This window comes from Cherax quadricarinatus, chromosome 3 (assembly GCF_038502225.1).
Source record: "Cherax quadricarinatus isolate ZL_2023a chromosome 3, ASM3850222v1, whole genome shotgun sequence".
NCBI classification, from domain to species: Eukaryota; Metazoa; Arthropoda; class Malacostraca; order Decapoda; family Parastacidae; genus Cherax; species Cherax quadricarinatus.
Window position 1 is genome coordinate 77,922,754 of NC_091294.1, and position 10,669 is coordinate 77,933,422.

The window sequence follows — 10,669 nt, forward strand, 5'->3', positions numbered from 1 at the left end:
ATCGTACCTGCTACGATTCCCATCGAGATTTGTTTCACTTCACCTCCAGACCATTAGAGTGCAGTTATATGTAGAGAAACAAGTCTGGGGATGCTTAGACTAACCTCTGCTATAACTCCAACTGTCGAGAGAATGACACTCGTCAAGCCGCAGTTAGCCACTGTCGGCAGGCGCTGTGTCAGCCTCGTGTCACAAGCTTCAGTGAGCAGCCTGCACAAAGATGATGTCACTTTGACTGCTAGCTCTCTCACTGCAGTCTGGTGTATGATGTTACGACTCCCAGATGTTTCGCCCAGTCGTCTCTGCCACAACTCGCTCCACGCTCACCAGCAGTGACAGCCCAGCAACAGTACCAGTCGAGAAGTGTCCTCCTGAGTCGCTTGCCAGAAGTCCTGCCTAGTTGCCAAGTTTTGTCGACGCCTCACTCGAGGGCACCAGCATGTCGTGCCCCAGGTTGAGTGAAACCTGCAGTGACTCCTAAGATGTCTGCTTTACCGTTCCAGAGGAGACCGTACCCTGTTACGTCACAGCTCAGCCGCAGCGATGTCTCCCGTGTTGCAGTATCTGTCCAGACGCAGGAAGGCATGCAGTGATGCACTTCGACACTCACTGCCTTTGACCACGATGTTTAGCACACCCCACATGTTTTTTTCTTCCCTCACTGTTGGAAGTTTTTTTTCCTGTCCATATGTATATATATGTTTTTATTTTGTGTTCTGTGCCCTGTGCCTACGAGAGAGAGGCCGAGTTTGTTTTTACCACCAGTATTGTTGCGTCGGGACGACGTGCGGTAGGTGGCCGAGTGTATGTAGACAGCCTGTACTGTCTGCACAGACAGCCCATGCTGTCTGCCAGCTTAGTTCACATTTCGCGCCATGCTGGTGCTGCCACCTATAGGCGTTGCCACTTCAGCCTGCCTGCCCTTGCCTCACTCTCACAGCGGCCTAGCAGGAAGACACAAGGCCTACTCCTAGCTCTCTCTCGTGGGATGGCCCTGCCCGGGCCATGGGCTCAAACACACAAGCCTGTGTACCCACCACGACTTAATAAAGTAAGAAGCCTCCGAAGACATATATCATTAACCACCTGCTTACAGCCTACCAAACAATTAATTTCATTAAACAGGTTGTCAGGTGTGTGGAGTTGTCTGGTGAGTGGAGAGGTTGTCAGGTGAGTGGGGAGGTTGTCAGGTGAGTGGGGAGGTTGTCAGGTGTGTGGGGAGGTTGTCAGGTGAGTGGGGAGGTTGTCAGGTGTGTGGGGAGGTTGTCAGGTGAGTGGAGAGGTTGTCAGGTGAGTGGGGAGGTTGTCAGGTGTGTGGGGAGGTTGTCAGGTGAGTGGGGAGGTTGTCAGGTGTGTGGGGAGTTGTCTGGTGAGTGGAGAGGTTGTCAGGTGAGTGGGGAGGTTGTCAGGTGAGTGGGGAGGTTGTCAGGTGTGTGGGGAGGTTGTCAGGTGAGTGGAGAGGGTGTCAGGTGTGTGGGGAGTGGTCAGGTGTGTGGAGTTGTCAGGTGAGTGGGGAGGTGTGTGGAGTTGTCAGGTGAGTGGGGAGGTTGTCAGGTGTGTGGAGTGGTCAGGTGTGTGGGGAGGTTGCCAGGTGAGTGGGGAGGTTGCCAGGTGTGTGGGGAGGTTGTCAGGTGTGTGTGTGTAGTTGTCAGGTGTGTGGTGTTGTCAGGTGTGGGGAGGGTGTCAGGTGTGTGGGGAGATTGTCAGGTGTGTGTGGAGGTTCTCAGGTGTGTGGGATTGTCAGGTGTGTGGGGAGGTTCTCAGGTGTGGGGAGGTTCTCAGGTGTGTGGGGTTGTCAGGTGTGTGGGGAGGTTCTCAGGTGTGTGGAGTGGTCAGGTGTGGGGAGGTTCTCAGGTGTGTGGAGTGGTCAGGTGTGGGGAGGTTCTCAGGTGTGGGGAGGTTGTCAGGTGTGTGGTGGTCAGGTGTGTGGGGAGGTTCTCAGGTGTGTGGAGTGGTCAGGTGTGTGGGGAGGTTCTCAGGTGTGGGGAGGTTGTCAGGTGTGTGGTTGTCAGGTGTGTGGGGAGGTTGTCAGGTGTGTGGGGAGGTTGTCAGGTGTGTGGTGGTCAGGTGTGTGGGGAGGTTCTCAGGTGTGGGGAGGTTGTCAGGTGTGTGGTTGTCAGGTGTGTGGGGAGGTTGTCAGGTGTGTGGTGGTCAGGTGTGTGGGGAGGTTGTCAGGTGTGTGGTGGTCAGGTGTGTGGGGAGGTTGTCAGGTGTGTGGTGGTCAGGTGTGTGGGGAGGTTGTCAGGTGTGTGGTGGTCAGGTGTGTGGGGAGGTTGTCAGGTGTGTGGTGGTCAGGTGTGTGGGGAGGTTGTCAGGTGTGTGGTGGTCAGGTGTGTGGGGAGGTTGTCAGGTGTGGGGAGGTTGTCAGGTGTGTGGGGAGGTTGTCAGGTGTGTGTCAGGTGTGTCAGGTGTGTGGGGAGGTTGTCAGGTGTGGGGAGGTTGTCAGGTGTGTGGGGAGGTTGTCAGGTGTGGGGAGGTTGTCAGGTGTGTGGGGAGGTTCTCAGGTGTGGGGAGGTTGTCAGGTGTGTGGGGAGGTTGTCAGGTGTGGGGAGGTTGTCAGGTGTGTGGGGAGGTTGTCAGGTGTGGGGAGGTTGTCAGGTGTGTGGGGAGGTTGTCAGGTGTGGGGAGGTTGTCAGGTGTGTGGGGAGGTTGTCAGGTGTGGGGAGGTTGTCAGGTGTGTGGGGAGGTTCTCAGGTGTGGGGAGGTTGTCAGGTGTGTGGGGAGGTTCTCAGGTGTGGGGAGGTTGTCAGGTGTGTGGGGAGGTTCTCAGGTGTGGGGAGGTTGTCAGGTGTGTGGGGAGGTTCTCAGGTGTGGGGAGGTTGTCAGGTGTGGGGAGGTTGTCAGGTGTGTGGGGAGGTTGTCAGGTGTGGGGAGGTTGTCAGGTGTGTGGGGAGGTTGTCAGGTGTGTGGGGAGGTTGTCAGGTGTGGGGAGGTTGTCAGGTGTGTGGGGAGGTTGTCAGGTGTGGGGAGGTTGTCAGGTGTGTGGGGAGGTTGTCAGGTGTGGGGAGGTTGTCAGGTGTGTGGGGAGGTTGTCAGGTGTGGGGAGGTTGTCAGGTGTGTGGGGAGGTTGTCAGGTGTGTGGGGAGGTTGTCAGGTGTGTGGGGAGGTTGTCAGGTGTGGGGAGGTTGTCAGGTGTGTGGGGAGGTTGTCAGGTGTGTGGGGAGGTTGTCAGGTGTGGGGAGGTTGTCAGGTGTGGGGAGGTTGTCAGGTGTGGGGAGGTTGTCAGGTGGGTGGGGAGTTTGTCAGGTGTGGGGAGGTTGTCAGGTGTGGGGAGGGTGTCAGGTGTGGGGAGGTTGTCAGGTGGGTGGGGAGGTTGTCAGGTGTGTGGGGAGGTTGTCAGGTGTGTGGGGAGGTTGTCAGGTGTGGGGAGGTTGTCAGGTGTGGGGAGGTTGTCAGGTGTGGGGAGGTTGTCAGGTGTGGGGAGGTTGTCAGGTGTGTGGGGAGGTTGTTAGGTGTGGGGAGGTTGTCAGGTGTGTGGGGTGGTTGTCAGGTGTGGGGAGGTTGTCAGGTGTGGGGAGGTTGTCAGGTGTGGGGAGGTTGTCAGGTGTGTGGGGAGGTTGTCAGGTGTGGGGAGGTTGTCAGGTGTGTGGGGAGGTTGTCAGGTGTGGGGAGGTTGTCAGGTGTGGGGAGGTTGTCAGGTTGTCAGGTGTGTGGGGAGGTTGTCAGGTGTGTGGGGAGGTTGTCAGGTGTGGGGAGGTTGTCAGGTGTGGGGAGGTTGTCAGGTGTGGGGAGGTTGTCTGGGGTGTGGGGTGGTTGTCAGGTGTGTGGGGAGGTTGTCAGGTGTGTGGGGAGGTTGTCAGGTGTGGGGAGGTTGTCAGGGAGGTTGTCAGGTGTGTGGGGAGGTTGTCAGGTGTGTGGGGAGGTTGTCAGGTGTGTGGGGAGGTTGTCAGGTGTGGGGAGGTTGTCAGGTGTGTGGGGAGGTTGTCAGGTGTGTGGGGAGGTTGTCAGGTGTGTGGGGAGGTTGTCAGGTGTGTGGGGAGGTTGTCAGGTGTGTGGGGAGGTTGTCAGGTGTGGGGAGGTTGTCAGGTGTGGGGAGGTTGTCAGGTGTGTGGGGAGGTTGTCAGGTGTGTGGGGAGGTTGTCAGGTGTGTGGGGAGGTTGTCAGGTGTGTGGTTGTCAGGTGTGGGGAGGTTGTCAGGTGTGTGGGGAGGTTGTCAGGTGTGGGGAGGTTGTCAGGTGTGTGGGGAGGTTGTCAGGTGTGTGGGGAGGTTGTCAGGTGTGTGGGGAGGTTCTCAGGTGTGTGGTTGTCAGGTGTGTGGGGAGGTTGTCAGGTGTGGGGAGGTTGTCAGGTGTGTGGGGAGGTTGTCAGGTGTGTGGGGAGGTTGTCAGGTGTGTGGGGAGGTTATCAGGTGTGTTGGGAGGTTGCCAGGTGTGGGGGAGGTTGTCAGGTGTGGGGAGGTTGTCAGGTGTGTGGGGAGGTTCTAAGGTGTGGGGAGGTTGTCAGGTGTGTGGGGAGGTTCTCAGGTGTGGGGAGGTTGTCAGGTGTGTGGGGAGGTTCTCAGGTGTGGGGGAGGTTGTCAGGTGTGTGGGGAGGTTGGCAGGTGTGTGGGGAGGTTGTCAGGTGTGTGGGGAGGTTGTCAGGTGTGTGGGGAGGTTGTCAGGTGTGTGGGGAGGTTGTCAGGTGTGTGGGGAGGTTGTCAGGTGTGTGGGGAGGTTGTCAGGTGTGTGGGGAGGTTGTCAGGTGTGTGGGGAGGTTGTCAGGTGTGTGGGGAGGTTGTCAGGTGTGGGGAGGTTGTCAGGTGTGTGGGGAGGTTGTCAGGTGTGTGGGGAGGTTGTCAGGTGTGTGGGGAGGTTGTCAGGTGTGTGGGGAGGTTGTCAGGTTTGTGGGGAGGTTGTCAGGTGTGTTGGGAGGTTGTCAGGTGTGTGGTTGTCAGGTGTGTGGGGAGGTTGTCAGGTGTGTGGGGAGGTTGTCAGGTGTGTGGGGAGGTTCTCAGGTGTGTGGGGAGGTTGTTAGGTTTGTGGGGAGGTTGTCAGGTGTGTTGGGAGGTTGTCAGGTGTGTGGTTGTCAGGTGTGTGGGGAGGTTGTCAGGTGTGTGGGGAGGTTCTCAGGTGTGGGGAGGTTGTCAGGTGTGTGTGTGTATTCAAGAATTTTTTTTTTTTGTTTTTTTTGAGTATTTTTGAGAATTTTCATTTTTTTATCAGTAGTGCACCAAACGTATATATATGTTTTATTCGTCATACATTCAACATTGCCACAATAAGCACTTACTGTGCGCCATATTAAAATAAAAAAAATGATTTTTTTTTCTCAAAAAATCTGGGGCACTATGCAAGAGAACATATATATGCATTTGGACCGTTTACGTGTTAAGAATTTTCATTTTTTTTAGTGTCTTCTTTTGAGTATTTTTGAGATTTTTTTTTTTTTTTTTTTTTTTTTTTTTTTTAATTTTCATTTTTTGAGTTTTTTTTAAGAATTTTCATATTTTTTTTTTGTAATTTTTTTGAGTATTTTTCAGAATTTTAATTTCCGGGAATTTTTTTTTAAGTATTTATGGTTATAACAGAGCCAAAATGAATAATTATTCATTGACTGGCCAGAATTAATACAAGGATGAATAATACAACGATCTATTATACATTATAGTATTCATCGAGAGGCTAGGAAAGGGCTCTTCTTCCTTGGATCAAACCAGATCGCCCACCGCTCCTCTAGGGAGGCCATACGGGTTTACCGCTCTCCCCGTCTTTATATAAATCACAAAACAATTCCATATAATCATACAATAACAATCACGTATTTAAACTCTGAAAATTCGTCAACAATCAAACAATTCTATCAAATTCTACAATTCTATTAAAATTCTGGTGTCAACAATTTCTATTAAATTCTATGTCAAACAATTCTGTTAAATTCTAAAATCCTATTAAATGTTACAATGTCAAAATAATTCTGTTAAAAGATTTGTATAAAAACTATATTCATATGGCTGTAAGATAAATTAAACCCTCGATATAATGGACTTTTGATATAACGGACTGCCAATATAACAGACTTCTGATATACAGTAGCCTGGAACCTAATCTGCTGGATAAGTGGGTCCCTACAGTAGCCCAGAACCTAACCCACTGTATAAGTGGGACCCTCCTATAATAGACTTTTGATGTAACAGACTTCTCATATATCAGATTTCTGATATAATTCACAAAATCTACATGCTACATTGTACTTTTAACTTACAGTCTCTCCTCACTTAATGATGGAGTTCAGTTCCTAAGACCACGTCGTTAAACGAATTTATCGCTAAGTGAGGAGCATACTATAATGGTAGTGGGTTTGTGCCAACCATCTTTGATATTGTTATAATACAGTCCCCATCCCTTGGGGCCAGCAGTGTTTCGAATTTCAGAATGAAGGTGGGGTCTGGGCCAACAGGTCTACTGCAGTGTTCCTCCTTTCTTATGTTATTATGTACCCACAACACCAATCATACCCAGTTCCTCCCACTCATATATTTGTCCAGTCTCTTTTCGGAGCTAAAACCATGGGTAGTTTCAAAATAGTTAGGAACATAAGAACATAAAGGAGGAACACTGCAGCAGGAGGCCTGTTGACCCATACTAGGCAGGTCCTTTACAATCCTTCCCATTAACAAAATATTTGCCCAACCCAATTTGCAATGCTACCCAAGAAATAAGTTTTGATGATTCTATTTACTCATTATGCAAGTCCCACTCAAATCCATCCCCTCTCACTCATGTATTTATCCAACCTAAATTTGAAACTACCCAACGTTTTAGCTTCAATAATCCTACTAGGAAGACTGTTCCACTCATCAACTACCCTATTTCCAAACCAATACTTGCCTATATCCTTTCGAAATCTAAACTTATCCAACTTGAATCCATTATTGCAGGTTCTCTCTTGGAGAGATATCCTCAAGACCTTATTAATATCCCCTTTGTTAATACCCATCTTCTACTTGTACACTTCGATCATGTCTCCCCTCATTCTTCGTCTTACAAGTGAATATAGTTTAAGAGTCTTCAATCATTCTTCGTACGGAAGATTTCTAATGCTGTGTATTAATTTAGTCATTCTTTGCTGAATGTTTTCTAATGAATTTATACCCATTCTGTAATATGGAGACCAGAATTGAGCTGTGTAATCTTGGTGAGGCCTTACTAATGATGTATAAAGCTGCAGTATAATCTCTGGACTTCTGTTGCTTACACTTCTTGATATAAATCCTAATAATCTATTTGCCTTATTACGTACTCTTAGGCATTGCTGTCTTGGTTTAAGGTTGCTGCTTATCATAATCCCTAAGTTCTTTTCGCAATCTGTATGGCTAAGTTCAACATTATTTAACTTATAAGTGCTAGGGTTATGGACACTCCCGAGCTTCAGAACCTTGCATTTATCTACATTGAACTGCATCTGCCACTTTTCTGACCAAGAATAGAGTTTGTCTAAATCCTCCTGAAGTTCCCTGACATCTACATTTGAATCAATTATCCTACCTATCTTTGTGTCATCGGTTAAGAGACCATACAATAAGTGTCAGGGGCCCAAGACTGTTCAACTGCCTCCCAGCATACATAAGGGGGATTACCAACAGACCCCTGGCAATCTTCAAGCTGGCACTGGATAAGCACCGAAAGTCGGTTCCTGACCAGCCGGGCTGTGGCTTGTACGTTGGTTTGCGTGCAGCCAGCAGTAACAGCCTGGTTGATCAGGCTCTGATCCACCAGGAGGCCTGGTCACAGACCGGGCCGCGGGGGCGTTGACCCCCGGAACTCTCTCCAGGTAAACTCCAGTAATACCCTCATCAAGGTCACTGATATATATTATAAACAACAACGGGCCTAAGACTGATCCCTGTGGTATTGCACTTGTTACAGATCCCCACTCAGATTTAACCCCATTTAAGCATACTCTCTGCTTCCTATTAGTGAGCCATGACTCAATCCATGACAGCACTTTTCCCCCAACGCCATGAGCTGCCACTTTCTTTAACAGTCTCTGGTGCGGTACTCTATCAAAAGCCTTACTAAAATCTAAATAAACAATATCAACTTCTTCATCATGATCAACGGCCTCAAAAGCTTTACTGAAGAAGGTTAATAAATTAGTTAGGCTGGAACGGCCCCTCGTGAATCCATGCTGAGTATCATTAATCAAGCTATGCTTATCCAGATGGCTTCTTATAAAATCAGCTATAATTGACTCTAGTAACTTGCCTACAATTGAGGTTAGGCTTATTGGGCGGTAATTTGATGGTAACGACTTGTCCCCTGTTTTAAAAATAGGAATTACATTAGCCATCTTCCACATATCAGACACTACACCTGTTTGAAGAGAAATATTAAAAATATTAGGTTGGAAAATACAGTGGACCCCCGCTTAACGATCACCTCCAAATGCGACCAATTATGTAAGTGTATTTATGTAAGTGCGTTTGTACGTGTATGTTTGGGGGTCTGAAATGGACTAATCTACTTCACAATATTCCTTATGGGAAAAAATTCGGTCAGTACTGGCACCTGAACATACTACTGGAATGAAAAAAGTTCGTTAACCGGGGGTCCACTGTACATGAGTGAGAGGGGGTTGGATTTGAGTGGCCTTGAATGTGAGTAAATAGAATTATCAAAGCTTATTGCTGGGGTAACATTTATTCTGTTAGTGGGTTGGATTTGTGAAGGACCTGCCAAGTATAGGCCAACAAGCTTACTGCAGTGTTCCTCCTTTCTTATGTTATGTTGATGAGTGGAACAGTCTGCCTAGTATGGTTATAAGAACATAAGAAAGGAGGGGCAATGCAGCAGGCCTGTTGGCCCATACTAGGCAGGTCCTTCACAATCCATCCCACTAATAGAATATTTTCCCAACTCAATTTTCAATGCTACCCAAGCAATAAGCAAGCCCCACTCACATCCAACCCCTCTCACTCATAACAACATAAGAAAGGAGGAGCACTGCAATAGGCCTGTTGGCCCATACCAGGCAGGCCTTCACAAATCCAACCCACTAACAGAATAAACTCTACCCAAGCAGTAGAACTGTCAAAGCTTATTGCTTGGGTAGAGTTTATTCTGTTTGTGGGTCAGATTTGTGAAGGACCTGCCTAGAATAGGCCAACAGGCCTGCTGCAATGTTCCTCCTTTCTTATGTTGTTATGACACAGCTGGCAGTGTTGGAGTTATGTAGAGATGCCAACGCTCCACACTCCATGAAAAACTTTGGTTTTCGGAACTTTTTGAATTTCAGAATTTCGGATAAAGGGATGGGGACTGTATCACCTTTGCACCATTTATAACATTTCTCATGTATTTTTAAATGTTTATACAGTAGTGTACTGTATATTGTAATAAACAGAATAGAAGAAATGAGCTCTAATATACATTATTTAGGTATGCATACTGGTCAGAGAGCTGGTTGTAAGTCCGAGTTGTCGGTAAATGAGTACGTCTCTAAGTGAGGAGAGGCTATATTGTAATATATCTGTAAACTGTGTGTAGAGTACTAATATAGTGTGTAGAGTACATGTGGTCCTCAACTTATGATGGGGCTATGTTCCGACAAATCCACTGTAAGCTGAAAATGTCATAAGCCGCACCATTGTGAAGTTGAAATATTGTAAGTTGAACCATTGTAAAGTGGAAATGTTGTAAGTTGAACCATCATAAAGTGGAAATTTAACCCATAAACGGTCCAAGCAGATCTACGTTCACATGCGTAGTGCTACAAAAGTAGATCTACGTTTTTTTACATATTTTCAAATATAACAAAAAAAAAAGTAGATCAAAGTTTTTTACACATTTTCAAATGTAAAAAAACAAAAAGAAGATCTACTTTTTTTACATACTTTCAAATGTTGAAAAAACGTATATATACGTTTGGGCCGGTTACGAGTTAAGTTGAACCATCGTAAAGTTGAAATATTGTAAGTTGAACCATGGTAAAGTTGATGTATCATAAGTTGAACCATGGTAAAGCAAGGAGCACCTGTACATGGGTATACACAGCAAGTATGTATATAAGACACATGGCTATCATTGTAATGCTTCTAGTAGCTGTATGTATGGTATACAGTACTGTATCTTTGATATACAGTACTGTATGTATGGTATACAATACTGTATGTATGGTGTACAATACTGTACGAATGGTATACAGTACTATATGAATGGTATGCTATACTGTATGAATGGTATACAATACTGTATGAATGGTATACAATGCTGTATGAATGGTATACAATACTGTATGAATGGTATACAATGCTGTATGAATGGTATACAATACCTACAAGATGAAAAATTAGACATGTGCAACACCTGGTTATATTTGTAGACATTTCCTCATCCAGTGCCTTCATCAGGTGCTCCCTGACTTACACTGGTTCGACGTATGATTTCAACTTTACGACGGTGTAGCAGCAATAACTTTTGAGATGAAACTTAAGATAATTAGCCAGCTTGAAGGTGGCAAGTTCCTAACTTGTATTCATTTATTGACTTTTCAATACTGGTATTTGGTTACACTAATTATTTGTTTATTGACTTATTCACTGACGCTAGTTATTTATTGACTCACTTATTTACCATATATTCATGTTCGATTTACGATATTTTCGACAAGATATTTTTGACTAACAGTATTATTTAGATTTATGATGTTTTTGACATTTTTTTACTTATGATTTTTTGACTAACAATGAGTT